Source organism: Mauremys reevesii, linkage group 6 (genome assembly GCF_016161935.1).
Source record: "Mauremys reevesii isolate NIE-2019 linkage group 6, ASM1616193v1, whole genome shotgun sequence".
NCBI lineage: Eukaryota > Metazoa > Chordata > Testudines > Geoemydidae > Mauremys > Mauremys reevesii.
Window position 1 is genome coordinate 51,837,828 of NC_052628.1, and position 15,761 is coordinate 51,853,588.

Genomic DNA, 15,761 nt, shown 5'->3' on the forward strand with positions numbered 1-15,761 from the left:
GCTTTGCCTTCACAGAATTTTAAATAATCTCCCCACTTCCATCTCCAATCCCCCTTTACAGCTAGAGTTACATAGCTCTGATAATACAGTTAAAGTGTTTGCAATGATTATTTTCAGCTTTCACATATGAACAGACCCATGATAAGTTACAGCATATACCAAAATTACTCAGCATGAATCATGGGCCATAAGAAAACTGAAAGCCGATATTAAGCAGCTATAAATGAACTCAAAATCACTACATTTTTCTTCAAGTGCATGGAGTCCAATACAAGATGCAAAGACAGAGATGGGCCAGACCCTCAGCTGGCATAAATCAACATAGTTCCATTAACTTAAATTAATTTATGCCAATTTATGCCCGCTGAAGATATGGATCAGAATTCCTGACCTGGGAGATTGCAATCTAAATAGGCAAGCAGCTGAATCAGTCACAAACTGCTATAGATGACCCAGAGGATGGTTCTGTCTTATCAAACAGCTTTTGTAAGTTTTATAATTAGGAGGTAACATTTTACTGAGTGGGGATAGCAATGGTACACATTGAAGAAGGCAGTTTCAAGGACAGATTTAAATGAGAAAGCGGGTGCTTCTTGCACTGTGATAAGAATGAGTTCCAGAAACAACAGGCAGTCTAGAGAACGCAAACAAGTGGGAGAAGTTTGAATGGTGGGGCAAAGAGGGTCATTTTAAAGTAATAACATATGAAGGAAGAAATGTAGGCAGATTACTTCAAGAAGCTTTTACTTGATGCAACAGTAGCTGAAAGGAAGCCATTGAGGAAGTAAGCAGTGACATCCTTGGTGTTTTGATTGAGGAAGAATATTTTAGCCACTGTTTTAGGCAGACTGAAAGGATTATTAAAGTTTTCTAATGGATCATGTCTATGGTGCCATTACTCCTTAGTAAAGTTTTGATAGGTTACAACACATCAAAAAAAACCCAACAAATATTGTTCACTGAATATTAATATAGCATCCAGATGTTCATCTAGGACTATAAACAGCATGGTAATGAATCTCCCCAATATGGTACAGTAAAAAAGGAAAGAGCTATTTCATTCTAGATCATTTAAAACATTCTCCTGCAGAAAATATGCACTATAAAATATATCTCTGCACAATAGGACAGAAAAATCCAGAGGAGCAAGGAAGCATTTAATCATGGGCTACTGTACATTTCACATATACCTGAAATTTGACGCTCTTGCAGTGTAAGGCTAAAAAATGTCTGTTGAGAAGGTTTTCTAGAGGTGTTTTACAAACATGGACATGTTGAGCCAGGTAGGGAATTGTGGTCTAGATGAAATTACTATCAAGTGGATTCCTAACTGTTTGAAAGACTGTACTCAAAGAGTAGTTATCAATGGCTCACTGCCGACCAGAGAACAAATCTGTTTGACACACAAAAACTTAACGGTAAATTTTTTTAAGTACGTCAGAAGCAGAAAGCCTGCCAAACAATCAGTGAGGCCACTGGACAACTAAAGTACCTAAAGGAGCACTCAAGAAAGACAAGCACATTGTGGAGAAGCTAAATGAATGATTTGCATCTATCATCACTACAGAGGATGTGAGGGAGATTCCCATACCTGAGCCTTTCTGTTTGGAACATCTGAGGAACTGTCCCAGATTGAGATGTCAGTAGAGGAGGTTTTGGAACAAATTGATAAATTTAAACAGTAATAAGTCACCAGGACCAGATGATGTTCACTCAAGAGTTCTGAAGGAACTCAAATATGAAATTGAGAACTAACAACTGTGATCTGTAACCTATCACTTAAATCAGCCTCTATACCAGATGACTGGAGGATAATTAATGTGACACTGTTTTTTTTTAAAAGCTCCAGAGGTGATTACAATTACAGGATGATACACCTAATTTCTGTACCAGACAAATTGGTTGAAACTGTAGTAAAGAACAGAATTATCAGACACATAGATGAACGTGATTTGTTGGGGAAGAGTCAAAACGATTTTTGTTAAGGAAAATCATACGTCACTAATCCATAAGAATGTGGACAAGGGCAATCCAATGGGCATAGTCTACATGGACTTTCAGAAAGCCTTTTACAAGGTCTCTCACCAAAGGTTGTTAGACAAAGTAAGCAATCATGGGAAAAGAGAGGAGGTCCTCTCATGAATCAGTAACCAGAAAGGAAAGGATAGGAATGAATGGAATAGAGAGAGTTAAACAGCAGGGTCTTCAAGGGATAAAAACTGGGACCAGTTCTGTTCCTCATATTCATAAATGATCTGGAAAAAAATGAGTAAGCAGTTAGGTGGCAACATTTGTGAATGATACAAAAATCACTCAAGATAATTAAGTCCAGAGCAGACTGCAAAGAGTAACAAAGGGAACTCACAAAACTAGATGACTGGGTAACAAAATGGCAGATGAAATTTGATGCTGATAAATGCAAGGTAATACACATTAGAAAATATAATCCCAACTATACAAAAAAATGATGGGTTCCTAATTAGCTGTTACCAGTCAAAAATGAGAGCTTGGTGTCTTTGTGGATAGTTCCCTGAAAACATTCACTCAATATGAAACGGCAATCAAAAAAGCTAACAAAGTTAGGAACCATTAGGAAACGCAGTGTTTCCCAAACTTGAGACACCACTTGTGTAGGGAAAGCCCCTGGCAGGTCGGGCTGGTTTGTTTACCTGCCGTGTCTGCAGGTTTGGCCGATAGTGGCTCCCACGGGCTGCGGTTCACTGCTCCAGGCCAATGGGAGCTGCTGGAAGTGGCGGCCAGTATGTCCCTCAGCCCGCACCGCTTCCAGCAGCTCCCATTGGCCTGCAGCAGCAAACCGCGGCCAGTGGGAGCCGTAATCGGCCGAACCTGTGGACGTGGCATAAACCAGCCCAGCCCACAAATTTAGTTTTGAACAAAGACTGGGGTGGGAGTGGAGCAAAAGGGAAGACCAGAGAAGAGTGTTCAAACATGTTATGGCAGGGGTTCTCAAACTAGGGATGGAGACCTCCCAGGGGGTTGTGAGGTTATTATGTGGGGAGTCGTGAGCTGTCAGCTTCCACCCCAAGCCCTGCTTTGCCTCCAGCATTTATAATTATTTTAAATATATTTAATAAATGTTTTTAATTTATAAGGGGGGTAGCACTCACAGGCTTGCTATGTGAAAGGGGTCACCAGTACAAAAGTTTTAGAATCACTGTGTTAAGGGCTGTTACAAAAAGAGGATGGTGATCAATTGGTCTCCACATCTACTGACAGTAGGACAAGAAGTAATGGGCTTAATTTGCAGCAAGGGAGATTTAGTTATATATTAGGGAATACTTTCTAATTATAAGGATAGTTAAGTTCTTGAACAGAGTTCCAAGGAAGGTGATGCTATTCCCATCATTGGAGGTTTTTAAGAACAGATTAGGCTAACAGCTGTTGGTCTACGTATACTTGGTCGTGCCTCAGGACACTGGGGTTGGACTCGATGCCTTCTCTCAAGATTCCTTCCAGCACTACATTTCTATGATTCTATGATATAAAAGGCTTTATGTTTTTATCCAGATTTAAGCCCTAGCATCTCCAAAGGCCTGGAGATACTTGCAGTCATTTAGGCCTCCATTTTTTAATAGAAAATGAGTCTTTTAGAGATCTTAAAGGGCAGCTCATATATTGTATAAAACGTAGTCATAGAAACACACACAGACATTTAACATTCTATTTGTTTTCCTTTTATTTCTTTCAGCAATAGGTCCCACTTCACAGAAATGCAATTTAGTTAAAATCAAACCTATTTTCTCCCAAATTCTATGACAATTACAAATGCCCCATAGAGTATAGTAAACCCACAACATCGCTACAATACCCCTATAATGAAATAACTTGCAGAATAAAAGATTAATATAAGGTTTGACCTCATAAGTTCTCTTCACAATATCTCTGTGCCACTTATCTGTCTCTTACTCATAAAGGCCTCCACTTCTGATATACTGAACTAGCTGGCATAAATATAATCTTCTATTATTTTCAGATATCATCTGTTCTGGAATTTTCAGTTCATCCTGCCAGTTATTACTGGAGATATGGGCAAGTTGTTCAGGCCGAAAGATGTTCTTTGTAAATGTGCTGATCAACGTGATTTTTTTCCCCCAATAGAGTTACAAAATGTGTGTGGGTGGGTGTGGAAGAAGAATGTAGTTAAAATACACTGGGATTTTGTTAAATAACTGTCTCTCACAGGAAATCTTAATTAAAAAAAAATTCCCTGGCAGGAAAACGTCTTGTGGATTTAAAACTAGAGAAAAAACAAACAAAAAGTTATGATACGTAGCAATGTATCAAGTTGCTGGAATACTGCAAGAACCATCCTCTCTGATGATCTAAAAGAGGGAGTAAATAGCACATTCATTACATTTGCAGATAATACTAAAAGGGGAGGTGTTCTGCACATAAGTTACGGCACAGTAATAATGCACTAAATCTAGAGATTAGAGATATGGCAAGAAAAAAAGCTAAATGAGATTTAGTTCAGGGAAATAAAGACTAATACGCCTGGGTAAAAAAAAATACTTTGCTCAATGGAAGGGAGAAAATTGAGATGCAGCAGCGATAAAAGGGTACATCTACACAGCCACTAGATACCTGCTGCTGGTCCATGCCAGTTTACTCAGGCACATTCCAGCTCCCAGGAAGCCTCAGTCTGGAAGTCTACACAGCAATAGAACAGCACCACAGCCTGAGTCCCATGAGCCCGAGTCAGCTGACATGGGCCAGACATCGGTCTCTAGTTCCTGTGCAGACATACCCAAAAAGATCTAGGGTTGCTAGTAGACTATAAATTAGACTAGATTTTGCAACATATGACTACAAAGAAAGTCAATGCAATCTTGGGCAACAGACACAAACATCACTTCATAGGGAAAAATATTGGCCCCCTAGTCTGGTAGTGTTCTGGGTCCATTAATGTTCCACAATTTGCACAGCATCTCTCTCAAGCTCTGATGTAGGTTGCACACCAGGGGAGGGCCCATATGGCAGCCCAGAATCGGCTGCCTAAATTAAAGCAGCTGGAGGCAATTTAGATTGCTGCACAGCAAAAATCTAAAGTGTGCAAAGATGGGATAAAGCTACCTTTGCCCCATCTCAATCTGTGCTGTGCTTTCTGTAGGCACAGCCCAGAATTGGACCTAACTAATACGTATACATAAAAGGAAATCAAATGCTGGAGATGATGTAGAAAAATAGTGGCCTTTCTGCATCTATAGTGGGAATGCTTTAAGATAATGGAATTTGGGAGGAAATTAAGAAATAGAATTTTCAAGATAACTAAAGTTAGGCTACTCAGAGAATAGATAAGGTTCTATTAGATTACAGTTCAAAGCAGGTTATTTACACAAGGGAGGGCCCATTGATAACACAATTACTAGAGTTGTGCTGAGAAAGGTAATTAAGTTTCATAGATTATTTTGATATTTAAAAACAGAGTTTAATTCCAATTGGGAACTTACATTTTTGAAATTGTTTGTGAAAGGGAAAGCCTTGGGGCCCACAATTCTGGGCCAGTACAAATGGCTGACTGCCTGGGACCATGGACCTGGAAGCCTTGGGGGTTCCCAGTGTAAGGGCAGTTCATGTGGCAAGCTGCCCTAGAGCCATGAATTCTGGAATCCCTTAGGGACTGGCTTCTGAAGGATTGTAAGCCTTGCCCCTGGCTTGGAGGCCTGAAGCAGAACTGATAGCCTAGAAACCCAGGAGCTCTGTGCTTCAGCAGCCCACTTGGCATTGTGTGGGAAAGGCTGAGAGCTAAAAACCCAGGGCTCCCAGGCTCTCTACATCCCATTAGCCCAGTAGGAAATCATTCAAGTGAGTGCAGCAAAGAGTCCTGTGGCACCTTATAGACTAACAGACGTATTGGAGCATGAGCTTTCATGGGTGAATACCCACTTCGTCAGATGAATCATGCTCCAATACGTCTGTTAGTCTATAAGGTGCCACAGGACTCTGCTGCTTTTACAGATCCAGACTAACACGGCTATGCCTCTGATACAATCAAGTGAGTGTCTTTTAAAAAGTAAAAAATAAATACAGGTTATGAATAATATTTCTTAATTCTTGGATGGAAAGTTCATATATATTAAAGTCAAGAGCAGAATATGAAATTAATGGACCTAGATTATATAGGTGACCACATCTATATACTGTGTTCAGTCTGGGCAAAACATTACTAGAACAGTGAAAATCTAGGGAGAATTCAGAGAACAACAAAAATGATCATGGGGCTGTTACAATTGACTTGTGAGGAAGTAATAAAAGATAATATGTGTAGGTAGGCTAAATGACAACTGAGTGAGGAAACAGCATAACAGTGTACAATTATCAGGAGGATATAAGCCCTAAGCAGGAAGAAGAATTTATGGCAGAACGCAGAAACAAAGGAGTAATGAGAGGAAACTAATAATGACCAAACCAACACAACTGGGACACTCCTACACTAGCATCAACTTTCTGGTCACCACAACTGAATGCTACAGAACAGAAACCCATGGACCACCAAACCTACCTTCATAGATCAAGTGACTACCCTAAACACACAGCCAGACACTCAGATACCACAGGATATGTTCCAAGGAGAAAGTCTGGGATATACAGCTTAACACACTCAAAACCACATTCACCAAACAAGTAGACTCCACTAGAGCAGTAGATCACATCATGTAATGGGCCACCCAAATACTTCTGTGAGGTCCTGAGACTCTGGGTCTGAGCCCTGTCTTCACACAATGTGAAGACAGAAGGGGGTTAGGCTTTAGCCTGAATTCAGACCCTGGGCTTATATTGCAATATAGATTTACCTCTAGAGAACACTGCCCATAGGTTTGTTTTAATAAGTCAAATTAATATCTCTGCTAATCATATCAATAGAAGTATTGTTCAGGAGAGGTACCTATATTTCCCAGAGGTTCAAGCCTTAAACACACATTCAGTTGCAATTTCTTCATTCACTAAACATATAATCAATCATAAAAAAAAATCTATTTTGGTAAGAGGAGGAATGGTAACTGAGAGACAAAGGACAACCTTAGTAGTTGTAGTTTCACAATGAGAAACTTGTGATATGTAATTGCTGAAATAAATGTTAAAGTTTAAAACTTTCTCCTTCTTGTCCTGTCATTTATAGAAGAGTTTAAGGGAATGCAAAAAATGACTTCTTCATGCAAGATCATTTATGCTATTCAGGCATTTTCTTGCTATTAGCATATTTTGTACAGCTCTTAAAGATAATCACCTTGCAGAGCTATGAGATCTATATAAGAACAGCTCATTGCCTTTACAAGAATGAAAGCAACACAAAACAATCTGCCAAATTTCTAATTGTGAAGGGTCTTTTCTTTATGGATTATAGTGACCACTGTTAGCAGTTACCTAGATTTTTAACTAGCATAGAGCTGCTATTCTGAAATATGGGTATGCTCTTTCTATGATGTTTTAGTTTATCAATGATTTTGAAAATAAATAAAATTGAAGGGAGATATTGTTACACAGTCAACCTTCTCTGTTGAGGAAAACTGAAGGAGCTAGTATAGCATACAAGGAATGTAGAAAAATTCTCTAATTTAACTATTTTAAGAAACCAGAATGGCTCCACCCGACAAAATAATTTAAGATCAGACAGTACACTATCACTGTGGTGTTCTTGTAAGGATATTAGCTACTCTAGGTTTTCTGGGCTGGATTTGCACAATACTACTCTTAGCTTCTGAATAGCCTCAACTGGCATAATGAAATATCCGTCCAGAGAGACTTGAGGGAAGTTTGAAAATTTGCAGGGCAGTCTGGTTTCTATCTCAAGGGCTTTACACAGGTGATTTTCAGTACATTATGTATATATTACATCAGAAGTGTGAAACTAAATGATGTTATGCTTTGTAACTGGCTTACTTTGTACCCAGCAATCAAAGATGTTAAGATATTAAAGTAGATTTAAGGAGCAATATTGAAGTTCTGGAGTTAAAATAATTACCTTAAAGTTTTGAGAATAGCTCACATAGACAAAAATAAGATGAACCAGCTTTTTCAAGGAGAACAGGATTCTATGTATATTCCAAGGACCAGATCATGGCTTTACCCCACTGGCTTATGTGGTGCTTGTGCTTCAGCAGAAGTGCATAGAGGAACTGGGGAGGTGTGCTCTGGAATGAGAGCTCTGCTGTCCCTTTACAGGGTAGAGGGGGTATTCCTCTCCACATATAGCAAGTTAATTTTGTTGGCAGGCACAGTAGTTAGAATCATAGCACCACACTCATTCTGCATGTTTCCTCCTCAGCAGCATTAGCTTTGTCCAATACTTGCATTCACCCCCAAAACTGCATCTGTCCCATGAACTTGGGGTACGAGAAGGAGAAGACTCCTTGGACACTCAATCTTCTTGTCTATTTGCACAGGGTCAGCCACAAACTGGCCTTAAAATATTGCAAACTAGATTATGTGCAGTGAGCATACAGGGCAAAAGGGTGCAAACTACACCAGTGGGAGTAGTTTTTATTATTTATTTGTCATCCATCTGTTTTGGCAAATTCTCTCTTCTGTGAAAGAAGCTATTAATTTAATTTTGACTATTTTATGCAATGGGAGAGATTGCTCAGCTGTATAGATGAGCAAAGATCCCATTGCAAACAAAGTAATCAGTGAATTTAGCCTCTGATCTGGCCATGAATTATCTCTGAGTAGTTTGCAATTTTCTTTAAGATATTTGTCATGCAAAATTAGTCATTGATGGTTCATTTGTGATTTTACCCTCAGCCAAGGCCCAAACAAAAGTGCATTTCCCCTGGAGCAGATCAGGGAACAGAATCTCACTCCTGGTCTCTCTGTGCTCTGGAGGGAAACTACCTTACACGAGGCCTCTACCTTCTTCCCAGTGCACCAGCATAGCTATAGTAATAAAAGCTTTGCCCACTGTCTGACCTCTCCTGTCCATCTGCACGAGGAAGGGGGACAACAGAGCATCTCTCTGGTGCCTGCTTTCCTCCTGTCATTGCCACCCACAGCAGGGGTAGTCACCACAAGGGGGTAAGGGGCTCATAACGTTGGTTAGGATGACCAAGCTTTTAGATCGTTTTCTGCTCCAGTTGCTGTTATATCAGTTCAGATATGAGTGATCACCATTCCCACTGACGTGGCCTACCCAGCAAAAAAAATATGCCCCACTAGCTCAGGATGTCACCTTCAGCCTAAATCATAGTAATCTTCAATAGTTTCTTCAATAAACAGACCTCCAAATCCCCGTAGAGGCTTGCGGGTAGGGTGAAAGGAACATCACACAGCTGGGATCGTTTTCACCATGTTCTTATTGATTACATTGTGAGGCTGCTCCTATTCGATATTTGCCTGGATTGTTAGACAAGGCCATAATACAATAGAATTATAAGGTTCAGATTTATAATTCGGTAGTTTGGCACAGTGTATTGAAGAGTCAACATCTTAAATGGCATAACAGAAGAAAAGTCTTAGATCATCCAATTTCTTGTGCAGATAATTGAAGGTTGAAGGATACATTTTAAAAGAAGTGGGTATGAATAATAAGTCTGCTGCTACTGTGGATCTCAATTCATGTCACTTTCAGTTGACATGCTTTTTTGTCTTAAATGAAATGCTTCAGTTTCTTAAAATGTAAGATTTACTGTAAATTGTTTGGGTAAAAAAAATCCTATTGAATTGTGGTGCTTTCTTTGATTAATCAAACTTTTAAAAACAAATTGCTTAGACTATACCAAAATTAACTTACCTGATCTTGCTATAAGTCATAAGGTTATAAGACCATATCTGACATGTTTATTATTTTCACAGCCACAAATAATTTTTCCATGAAATAGTAGCAAACAAACTATAAGGATTTTGGTACTATGTCTATGTCTTTTTGCTTGTTATTCATAGGTGCTACTGACTCATAAAAAAGGATTTATAACAAACAAAATGGTCTTTTGAGACTCATTTTACAAATCCATGAAACTATGGATACATTTACAAAGCTGAGAGTCATTTTATTTCCAAAACTACTGGCATGGGCATCAGAAGACGTTGGTCTAATTTTGGTTGTTGGGCTTAGTTTGTGGGTGCTGGTGGCCTGCAATATGAAGGAAGTCAGATTACATGAAGTGTTGGTTCTCAACCTATTGACCATTGTCAGCTACATCTGTGGCCCATAATGTGTTATGTGGGCCACTGCTGTAATCCAGAGTTTTTAGAAGCCCCAACATGGGCAACTTAACTATTTCACTCCAGGCGGTGTAAGGAATAAATCAACAGGAACTCAGCGATTCTGTCTGATCAAGGATTAAATGCAAATCAGCATGCTCTTGTCTAACACTGCAGTTTTATTCGATTTAAGGACATACGAACATAAGCAATAGGTTTAGAATATCCCAGATATTTACCTAACATCTGGAATGGTATTGAGTAATTAACAGCAGGTTCACAGTGGCCAGTTGCTCACCCACCAGGGTGAAAGGGTGTCAGGAAAAACATCTCAAGAGGACTGCTCCAAAGTACACTCTATTAGCTAATATTTTATAACTAATTTCTACAAAACAAGTAGGTCATAATGATCCCTACTGTATCATCATTTTTCTAACTTTCACTAAACTTTTAATATCAGAGACATCTATATTCAAGATTTTTCCAACCACCAAGGTTTTCAGTCTCAATTGTTTACGGGTTTGTCCCCTCCTCCCATTCTGATTAGCAGAAACTGCCAGCTAGATATGACCTTGCTTCTGAAAGCTTATCTCCAAATTAACACATAACTACGTTATGTTCCATTTCATTACTGCAGTGTGGCTGAATGCACATAATATGGTTGCAATTAACTTGATCACATTCTGGGATATACACACCCCTCAAATCCAAGCAACACATCCAATACTACCTGAATGGCCCTGAGGATGTCACAGGGGCCATAGCTGTGAGTTGATTGGGCCGCAAGCAGCCCACAGACTGGAGGTTGAGAACCATTGATCTAGGGGCTCTTCTTGCCTTAAACTCTAGAGCTCTAAGGCAAACCCTATCCAACACCTTGAAAATTCATCAAGTATACAACGTACCAATCTTCCTATGGTGACCACATATTAAAGCTAAATTCTGACCTTAAATGTCAATGGAAACAGTGAGCGTTCATCTGAGGGCAGATTTTAGCCCAATGAGGTAGGGTTCTTCGTTACTCACAATATTCTCCAAGCACCCAGGAACTGAGATAAGCACATGTTTCTTTAACATAAAATTGACCTTGCTTTAGTTTCTTTGTTTTCCATTAGAGCTGGTTGGAAGTTTTCTGAGGAAACAAAGTTGATGAAAACATTTGTGAACATTCTTATGTTTTGTTTGTATGGTTCCCCTCTCCTCCTTCACCCCCCCCCCCATTTTCCAACCAGCTTTTTTCCCTCCATAGAACATTAACTACGTCTTTTACATAGAATAGTTTCAAAATGTAAATAGGTGATGGGGGTGGATTAATCCTTAACTTTCTATGAGACAGGAGTCTCATACAGCTCACACAAATACATGTTTATTCCTGTTTAATAAATATCAAACTACTGTACAATGAAAGAGCTTTGTCTAACCGTAGCAGAACACATTTGGGTCAAATCTTCACTTGACACCAAGAATACTACATTGATTTACACAAGTTGAGAATCTGGATTGTTTGTTTCTCAGAATCAAACTTGCTGTCTGAGCTGAGGAAAAACTCCCATTATGAATGAATTATGTTCTATTTCACACCGATATAAATCCAAAATTGTGCATTTCTCAAGTACTTCAAATGCATAGACCATGATTCTCATTTACACTAAGGCCTCTTTAAGACTCATTTGCTCTGCCAAAGTGCTGTAAAGTGAGTACAAGTGTAAAATGAGTGTGAACCTGCCAGAATACTGTAAAGAAATCTTGGTTGAAATGATTATCAGGCCAATCATTTGTGAGAGAGTGTATAAAATCAAGGTGCGAACAGATTTATTGTAGCTCAGCCATACTTTTCATCTCCTGAGGAATAGTAAGGGTTTCTCCATCGCACCCCTTCCATTCCCCATCCAGTTTAGTGCCTTTCACCATGTTACAGAACCGTAAACAGCACATCAGTGGGAAGAGTTTTGCTATAGGAGATTGGATCAAGGTCCTATGAGGACACTGGAGCAAGAAGAGTCCAGAACAAGCTGTGAATAGGAGGCTCTGTACTCAATAGAAACTGTAAATGATTTTAGCACTAGTGATGGGCTTTTTTTTCTTTCTTGCCTCCCTTGATACTTTGTGCACAAGCTTTATTTTGACACCAGTAAATCTTAATACTTTTATATATCAGGATCAAAGGACTATCAATTCCCCCTTAGTCTACAGTATATCACATAGAATTGCTTGTATGACAGGTAACAATCCAGATAAACATTGCTCATCTGTTCATCCTTTAAATGCAATGTAGGAAGTCTGATTGATTTAGTTTTTTTAGGTGATATGTAAGAAAGCTATTTCAGTATTATTCCTCAAGGTTCTTCCTATAGTATATTCATATTTCCCCAAATCAAACATTCTATTTTTTTAATTCCTAAATTTGTCTCAATTGTCTATAATTCAACCATTTAAGCACAATTTTCTAGCCAAATACTGCTTTTAACTACCAACTGAAATATTTCTCCCCCCATAACAATCTACATTCATTAACGTCTAATCATTTTCTCTGCTTTAGAAATCCTTAACTTTCTTTATTCCACTTCTGATTTTTTTTCCAGAGTCCATCTCTTGCAGCATCAAACCTCTTCTTACCATTGTTATTTGAACATCCACTGAAGCAATTGATGTAGAACAGAATTTATACATCTAGTTAATATCGTAGGCTGTCATTGATTTTCTTTGATTTCTCTATGCAAAGTCTTTTTAATATTTCATCTCTCTTAACTTGATACTGCAGACTTTGCTTTTATACTCACACTTTTAAAATGCTAAGAATTTTTATCACCCTCTGACCAGTTTCCAGCTCAGACTTCAAAGGTACATTGGATGAACACCCACATCCACCTTTTATATCAGCTTCATGGCGAAGATTATTTTGTTAATATTCCTTAGTAGGACATCATAATCATGACCTCAGTCCTGTGAGATGCGGAGCAGCCTCAATTCACATTAACTTCAATGGGAACTGAGGGAACTCAATACCACTGAGTACCTCAGCATGTATAAATCATATATTCTCTCTATCTCATATGTGGGAGTTAGAGGGGCAGATCCTCCAGTGCAGGGGAATACACAAGTGAGTTTTCTGCCACCTTTGACCTCCTCTTTCTTTCTCTACTTGAGATGTGTGGTACTTGACTTTACCCAAGAATCTCCACTATAGACTTGTGTCATACTGTCAAAGCGGTAACTAAGTCAACACAGACAATCCAAGCACAGGGAAATCAAAGCAAAAAGCTAGAAATCAATAAAACAGAAGACAGTGAGATAAAGTGGAATCATTTTGCAGTGTATGTTAGGATATTATAGGAATACTTTGTGTACCTATCTCTAGCTAATTCACTTATTCCAGATGTTTCACAGTAAATCTAGGGGAAGGAGAAACACAAGACTCTCCTTCATTTGTATGATGCTTTTCCTTGGATGGAAAGCTCTCTGGCCTTGGCTGATAATCGCCATATAGCCAGCAGCAAGATGGCAGGGTAGCCCTTTTTTTGCCAGATAATGTAAGTGTGGAGGTGTCAGGGCTGAATCCCCACTCTGTCATTTTGAATGCAAGAAGTGGGGGCCAGCAAGGATTTTAAAAAACAATACTTGACCCTCCAGGCTTGTATTACACTCCCAAGGTTACAGCTTTCTTCTGATCTTGGCTTGGTAAACCCTGCCACCACCCAAATGCAAAATAAAACCCTTTTGAACCCAGGAAAGAGCATTTGGGAACTCCTCCCTATGGGGTATCCTCAAGCCCCCCCCCCCTCTCTCTCATACACACACACACCCACACACACACACCGTGGAAGAGCTGAGAAAGAAAACAAAGGAAATTAGCTGTGCTACCAGCTAATCAAAGAACACACACAAACCTCTTAGGACACCAAAAATCCAATCCTGTTCTTAAAAAAGATAAATTTTATTAAAAAACAAAAAGGAAAAAAAATACATCTGGAACTTAGGCTTTTTGCTAGATCTTAAAAGAAACAATTACAGAAATTAAGCAACCAAAATAGCTTTCTTGGGGGTTCAGCTTAAAGGTTACAAGCAAACAAAATCATCATGGGTTAGTACAGAGGAGATCCACAAGCCAAAATAAGAAATAAACTTGATAGCATCTAACTAAACATTCCTTATCCAAATTATTTCTTCTAGCTATGGAAGATACTTTCAAACCTTAGACAGCATTTCTGCTTATAGCATTGCTGCTCCATGTCCCTGCAGCCCAGAGAACAATGGTAAGACAAAGGGAAATCTTTTTTTCCCCATTTTAAAATATTCTAGACTTCCCTTTGGCTCTTTGGTCAGGTGCCCACTATCTTTTGTTTACCTGGGGACTTTTAACCCTTTACAATTAAAGCAAGCAGACACCAAGAGGGACTTTATAGCTAACTGGCTGGCTGGGTGTCCATAAAAGGGAGCTGACCCCGCCCCCCCCTGCCCCACACACACACACACACATACTTTGTTTATCACAGGAGGTAGCTTTTGCACATACAAAGCTCATTCTTTAAATAAACATATTATATATTCTGACATACTTACTCTAAAAACCCTGTCAAATGTGTAAATAACTTCCTAATTAATAGCAACAAAGAATCCTGTGGCACCTTATAGACTAACAGACGTTTTGCAGCATGAGCTTTCGTGGGTGAATACCCACTTCTTCAGATGCAAGACTGATTAAAGGACGGGCTAATTAATGTTATAATGTTATAATGTTTTCATATTATATAAAAGAGTATCTCAGAGAAGGCCCAAGCTCCTGCAAAGTCCAATATGGAGAGTGTCCCAAGTAAACTGTGGCAAGAGGATTCAAAAAGTTGTAGTAAGATTATCATTGAACTTTTACTCTCTTAAAAGAAATGAGTGCCAAATGGATGAGGTCATATCACTTTTGGTGAGGTTCTTGCCCCTACACCAGCAGGAGACAGGTTAAGGCAGCTTTGGAGAGGCTGCACAGAACCCAGCCAATCAGGAAAGGGCTCATTGGGAGAGCCAATCAGGAGAAGGCTTGCTGGAACAGCCCCTATATAAAGGGCTGGTCAGCAGAGCAAAGGCAGTCTCTTCCTGGAGGACAAGGGGAAGAACTGTCTGCTAAGGAGCACTGGAGAGACGGCAGGGCAGGGCAGGGCAGGGCAGGGCAGGGCAGGGCAGCAATAGGGGAGCTCTTGGCTGACCATGGCCAGACTGGGGCCCTGAAGCAAGGACAGAGGAGGTGCTAGGGCTAAGGGGGAAGTGGCCCAGGGAAAGTAGGCAGTGGGAATAGGAGGGGCAGTAAGTGGCTGCGAGCTATAGGGTACTTGGGCTGCGACCTAGAGTAGCAGGTGGGCCTGAGTTCCCTGCCCTTTTCCTCATTGGCAAGTAGAGGTGAGTGGCCTAAATCCAGACTGCAATTTGCTCCTGAGGCCAGGAGGTGCCGTGGCGGTGAGTTGGCACTGCTACAAGCGTCATTGGGAAATATGAAGCCTTACTGACTGAAGAATTCACATTCATTATGTCCTAAACTATATGCATGTCAATCTGCCTGTATCCATGATTTCGTCAGATGCTGCACTCCACTTGATTCCAACATAAACACTATTTAT

The 15,761-nt window shown here is 39.7% G+C and overlaps 1 long non-coding RNA gene across 1 annotated transcript in view; it reads right to left on the reverse strand.

Moving 5' to 3' along the window:
* Positions 1–9,957: 9,957 nt before the first annotated feature.
* LOC120408403 overlaps positions 9,958–15,761 on the reverse strand; it is a 28,186-nt gene continuing 22,382 nt past the window's right edge. Inside the window, exons 5-6 of the long non-coding RNA XR_005600673.1 lie at positions 11,106–11,290; positions 9,958–10,087 (exon numbers count right to left, since the gene is read on the reverse strand). This is a non-coding gene — a long non-coding RNA (uncharacterized LOC120408403). The remainder of the gene's footprint in view (positions 10,088–11,105; positions 11,291–15,761) is intronic.